Source organism: Symphalangus syndactylus, chromosome 9 (assembly GCF_028878055.3).
Source record: "Symphalangus syndactylus isolate Jambi chromosome 9, NHGRI_mSymSyn1-v2.1_pri, whole genome shotgun sequence".
NCBI classification, from domain to species: domain Eukaryota; kingdom Metazoa; phylum Chordata; class Mammalia; order Primates; family Hylobatidae; genus Symphalangus; species Symphalangus syndactylus.
In genome coordinates this window covers 6,982,855-6,989,015 of record NC_072431.2, presented here as the reverse complement: position 1 = coordinate 6,989,015, position 6,161 = coordinate 6,982,855, and the positions used below count along the sequence as shown (strand labels likewise).

Sequence of the window (6,161 nt, the reverse complement as noted above, 5' to 3'; positions counted from 1 at the left end):
TCACCCAGACGTTAAGTCTAGTACCCATTAGTTATTTTTCTGATCCTCTTTCTCTTCCCACCCTGCACTTTTGATAGGCCCCAGTGTGTGTTGTTCCCCTCTATGTGTCCATGTGTTCTCATCATTTAGCTCCCACTTATGAGGGAAAACATATAGTATTGGTTTTCTGTTTCTGTATTATTTTGCTAAGGATAATGGCCTCCATCTTCATGCATGTCTCTGCAAAGGACATGATCTCGTTCATTTTTATGGCTGCATAGTATTTCATTGTGTATATGTGTGACAGTAGATGGCTAGTCACGCATGAGCAGGGGAGGAGAGGGTTCCCCACATCCCCACCAGGAATGTCATGCACCTATCAGTTGATGGTCAGGTGGTTGTTAACTGTCTCTCTAAAATAATAATTGTTCACAGCCAGCACCAGGGAAAGGCTGTCTCCCAATAGATAGAAAAAACCTAAAACTGGTGATGAGCATCTTCTCAACAAGGTCTTGGGAGTTGGGCAAGAGGACTCAAGCATGCTCAAGCATGCACACTCAAAGGCAAAATGGCAGAGTTTAACTGGCATTTGACCTTCCTCTAGGAATGCTGGACTGGTAAGGGAAGAACACCTTAAGTGAGCATGTATGCAACTCCAATAAACACACTGTGCATGCGGCCCCTCCCGAGTGCTAACAGGCCACTGTACATGTGGACAGCCCAACCCAGGGGAATAATCAGGGGACAAGGGATTTAAGACCCTGGAAGTATGCCAATGTATAAAACCCCAAGTCAAAGGTCAAACACAGTACAGTTGATCTCTCAGAGTGCCTACTTGGCTCTCTTCCAAGTGTACTGTATTTCCTTTCATTCTTGCTCTAAATCTTTTTAATAAACTTTCACTCCTGCTCTAAAACTTGCCTCGGTCTCTCCTTTATCCTTCTGCCCCTCTGTCAAATTTTTCTTCTGAGGAGGCAAGAATTAAGGTTGCTGCAGACCCATATGCATTAGCTGCCAGTAATGTACTTTGGTGCCCCATGGCTTGGATGCATTCCACTGCTGACAAACTTACCGCATTTTCTTTATACAGTCTGTCATTGATGGGCATTTAGGTTGACTCCATGTCTTTGCAATTGTGAATAGTGCTGCAATGAACATACAAATGCATGTGTCTTTATAATAGAACAATTTACATTTTGGGGCATATATACCCAGTAATAGGATTACTAGGTCAAATGGTATTTCTGACTTTAGGTTACTGAGGAATCACCACTTTATCTTTTACAGTCATTGAATTAATTTACACTCTTACTAACGTTGCATAAGCATTCCTCTTTCTCCACAATCTTGCCAGCACCTATTATTTTTTGACCTTTTTATAGTAGCCATTCTAACTGATGTGAGATGGTATCTCACTGTGGTTTTGATTTGCATTTCTCTAATGATCAGTGATGTTGAGCTTTTTTGCATATAATTGTTGGCTGCAATATGTCTTGTTTTGAAAAGTGTCTGTTCATGTCCTTTGCCCACTTTTTAATGGGGTTGATTTTTTCTTGTAAACTTGGTTAAGTTCCTTATAGATGCTGGATATAAGACCTTTGTTAGATACACAGTTTGCAAAAAATCTCTCCCATTCTGTAGGTTGTCTGTTTATTCTGTTAGTTTATTTTGCTGTGTCAAAGCTCTTTAGTTTAATTATATCTCGTTTGTCAATTTTTGCTCTTGTTGCAATTGCTTTCAGCATCTTTGTCATGAAACTTTTGACTGTGCCTATGTCAAAGTATGAATGGTATTACTTAGGCTGTCTTACAGGGTTTTTATAGTTTTGGGTTTTACATTTAAGTCTTTAATCCATCTTGAGTTAATTTTTGTATATGGTGTAAGGAAGGGGTCCAGTTTCAATATTCTTCATATGGCTAGCCAGTTCTCCCAGCACCATTTATTAAACAGGGAATCCTTCCCCCGTTACTTGTTTTTATCAGGTCTGTTGAAGATCAAATAGTTGTAGGTGTGTGGTCTTTTTTTTGGGTTCTCTATTCTGTTCCATCAATATATGTGTCTGTTTTTGTACTAGTACCATGCTGTTTTGGTTACCGTAGTCCCATCATATAGTTTGAAGTCAGGTAGCATGATGCCTTCAGCTTTGTTATTTTTGCTTAGGATTGCCTTTGTTATTCTGGCTCTTTTTGTTTCCATATGAATTTTTAAATAGTTTTTCTAGTTCTGTGAAGAATCTCAATGTTAGTTTAATAGGAATAATATTGAATCTTTACATTGGTGTGGGCAGTATAGCCATTTTAATGATACTGATTCTTACCATCCATAAGCATGGAATGCTTTTCCATTTGTTTGTGTCATCTCTGATTTCTTTGAGCAGTGGTTCATAGTTATCCCTGTGGAGCTCCTTCATCTCCCTGGTTAGCTGTATTCCTGTATTTTATTCTTTCTGTGGCAGTTGCAAATGGGAGTTCATTTCTGATTTGGCTCTCAGTTTGACTGTTGTTGATGTAAAGGAATGCTAGTAATTTTTTCATATTAATTTTGTATCCTACAAATTTGCTGAAGCCTAAGGATATTTTGGAATGAGACTATCAAGTTTTCTAAATATAGGGTCATGTCATTTGCAAATAGGGATAATTTGTCTTCCTCTCTTCCTATTTGGATGCCTTTCTTTCTTTCTCTTTCCTGATTGCCCTGGCCATGACTTCCATTACTCTGATGTATAGGGGTGGTGAGAGAGGGAATTCTTGTCTTGTGCCAGTTTTCAAGGGCAATGCTTCCAGCTTTCATCCATTCAGTATGATGTTGGCTGAGTTTGTCATACATAGCTCTTATTATTTTTAGATATGTTCCTTCAATATCTAATTTATTGAAAGTTTTTAACATGAATGGATATTGAATTTTATTGAAATCCTTTTCTTTATCTGTGAAAATAATCATATAGGTTTTATCTTTAGTTCTGTTTATGTGGTGAATCACGTTTATTGATTTCTGTATGTTGAACCAACCTTGCATCACAGAGATAAAGCCTACTTGATTGTTGTGAATAAGCTTTTTGATTTGCTGCTGTATTTGTTTTGCTAGTATTTTGTTGAGAATTTTTGCATTGATGTTCATCAAGGATATTGGCCTGAAGTATTTTTTGTTCTATCTCTGCCAGTTTTTGGCATCAGGATATTGCTGGCCTCATAGAATGAGCTAGGGAGGAGTTCCTTCCCTCAATTTTTTGGAATAGTTTCAGTAGGGATGGGACCAGCTCTTCTTTGTACTTCCGATAAAATTCAGCCGTGAATTCATCTGGCCCTGGGCCTTTTTTTGGTAGGCTATTTATTCTGCCTCAATTTCAGAGCTCATTATTGGTCTGTTCAGGGATTCATTTTCTTCCTGTTTTAGCCTTGGGAGGGTGTACGTGTCCAGGAATTTACCCATTCTTGTAGATTTTCTTATGTATGTGCATAGAGGTGTTCGTAATATTCTCTGATGATTGTTTATATTTTTGTGGGGTCAGTGTTAATATCCCTCTTATTGTTTCTGATTGTGGTTATTTGAATCTTCTTTCCTTCTGTATTATTCTAGCCAGGAGTCTATCAATTTTATTAATTTTTTCAAAAACAAGCTCCTGGATTTACTGATCTTTTGACTGGGTTTTTCGTGTTTCAATCTCCTTCAGTTCAACTCTGATTTTTGTTATTTTCTGTCTTCTGCTAGATTTAGGATTTGTTTGTTCTTGTTTCTCTAGTTTTATTAGTTGTAATATTAGGTTATTTACTTGACATCTTTTTAACTTTTTGATGTGGGCATTTAGTGCTATAAAATTTCCTCTTAACATTGCCTTAACTGTGTCTCAAAGATTCTGGTATGTTGTAACTTCCTCATTGGTTTAAAAAAAACTTCTTGATTTATGCCTTAATTTTATTATTTACCTAAATAATAGGTATTTAGAAGCAGAGTATTCAATTTCCATTCAATTGTATAGTTTTGGGTGAATTTCTTAGTCTTAATCAGTAATTTGATTGTACTGTAGTCTGAAGGACTGTTACGATTTCAGTTCTTTTGCATTTTCTGAGGAGTGTTTTACTCCCCATTATGGATTGATGTTATGTAGCAATGAGAAGATATGTTTTGTTGTTTTTGGGTGGAGAGTTCTTTTAATATTTATCAGGTCCTTTTGATCCAGTGTTAAATTCAGGTCCTGAATATCTTTATTAATTTTCTACCTCAAAGTATGTCTAATATTGTCAGTGAGGTGTTAAAGTCTCCTACCATTATTGTGTGGGAATCTAAGTCTCTTTGAAGGTCTCTAAGAACTTGCTTTATGAATCTGAATGCTCCTGTGTTGGATGCATATATATTTAGGATAGTTAGATCTTCTTGTTGAATTGAACCCTTTACCATTATGTAATGGCCTTCTTTGTCTTTTTGACATTTGTTGGTTTAAAGTCTGTTTTGTCAGAAACAAGGATTGCAACCCCGATGTTTTCTGTTTTCCATTTTCCTGGTAGATTTTTCTCTAATTCTTTATCTTGAGCTTATGTATGTCATTGCGTGTGAGATGGGTCTTTTGAAGACAGCCTACCAAAGGGTCTTAGTACTTTATCCCACTTGCCAGTCTGTGTCTTTTAACTGGGACATTTAGCTCATTTATATTTAAGGTTAGTATTGTGTGAAGATTTGATCCTGTCATCACAATGCTAGCTGGTTATTTTGCAGACTTACGTGTTTACTTTATAATGTCACTGGTCTGTGTACTTCAATGTGTTTTGTAGTGACAAGTAACAGTGTCAGTGTTTCCTTTTCATATTTAGTGCTTCCTTCAGGAGCTCTTGTAAGGCAGGTCTGTGGTAACAAATTTCTCAGCACTTGTTTGTCTAAAAAGGATCCTATTTCTCCTCAGCTTTTGATCTTCTGGGTTGGAATTTCTTTTCTTAAAAATGTTGAATGTTGACCCCCAATCTCTTCTGGCTTGTAGGGTGTCAGCTGAGAGGTCCACTCTTAGTCTGAGAGCTTCCCTTTGTGTGTGACCTTATGTCTCTCTCTCTGGCTGCCTTTAACATTTTTTTCCTTTCATTTTGACCTTGGGGAATCTGAGAATTACATGTCTTGTGGATGATCTTCTTGGGAAGTATCTTACAGGGATTCTCTGCATTTCCTGAATTGAATGTTGGCCTCTGCAGCAAGGTTGGGGAAATTCTCTTGGATGACATCCTGAAATATGTTTTCTGAGTTGGTTGCATTCTCCCTATCTCTTTCAGGTGCAGCAATCAGTTGTAGATTCAGTTTCTTTGCATAATCCCATGTTTCTAAGAGGTTTTGCTCATTCATTCTCATTTGTTTTTCTCTATTGTTGTCTGCCTGTCTTATGTGAGGAAGTCATTCCTCAAGCTCTGACATTCTTTCCTCTGTTTGGGCTATTCTGCTATTAATATTTGTAATTTCATTATGAAATTCTTGTGTTTTTCAGCTCTGTCAGTTCAGTTACATCCTTCTCTACACTGGTTATTTTGTCTGTCAGCTCATTCAATTCTTATCTTGATTTTTAGGTTCCTTGCATTGGGTTAGAATGTATTTCTGTAGTTCAATTAACTTTGTACCTATCCATTCTGAATTCTACTTCTGTCATTTCAGCCATAAAAATATGGAATACTTCACAAATTTCATGTCATCATTGCATAGGTGCCAAGATAATCTTTTCTGTGTCATTCTAATTTTAGTATATGTCCTGCCAAAATAAGCACTGTCTTTCTATTTTTAAGAGTTCTTTAAACAGTAAGGATATTAACCCTGTGTCCGTGGTATAGCCTGTGAATATTATCTCCTAGTTGTCAACAGTATTTTGCCTTGTTTATGATTGACTTTGCAATGCATTTGTTCAGGGAATCAGATTTATAGCTCTTTCTTTCATTTCCTTTGGATTTGAGTCAGAGTTCTATACCATTGTTAAAGAGTAATTTGCCTAAGTGTCTTCTGGTATTTGTATGGTTTTCTTTTTACTTTTAGGTACCTAAGTTACTTGGAGTTTACTCTTTTATATGGTATGAGATATGGGCCAAATTTTATTTATATGGCTACAGGTTTTTCAGCATCATTTATTTAAAAATCCATCTTGCCCCAGTGGCTTAAGATGCCATTTTATAATATACTAAATTTCTCTATGTGCTGGGGTTAATTTCTGTACTTTCTCT

At 36.6% G+C, this 6,161-nt stretch overlaps 1 non-coding gene across 1 annotated transcript; it reads right to left on the bottom strand.

The window, feature by feature from the left end:
- Window positions 1–5,608: 5,608 nt before the first annotated feature.
- Window positions 5,609–5,714, bottom strand: LOC129490842 (U6 spliceosomal RNA). The gene has a single exon (XR_008660331.1). It is a non-coding gene; the product is annotated as a U6 spliceosomal RNA (small nuclear RNA).
- Window positions 5,715–6,161: the final 447 nt, after the last annotated feature.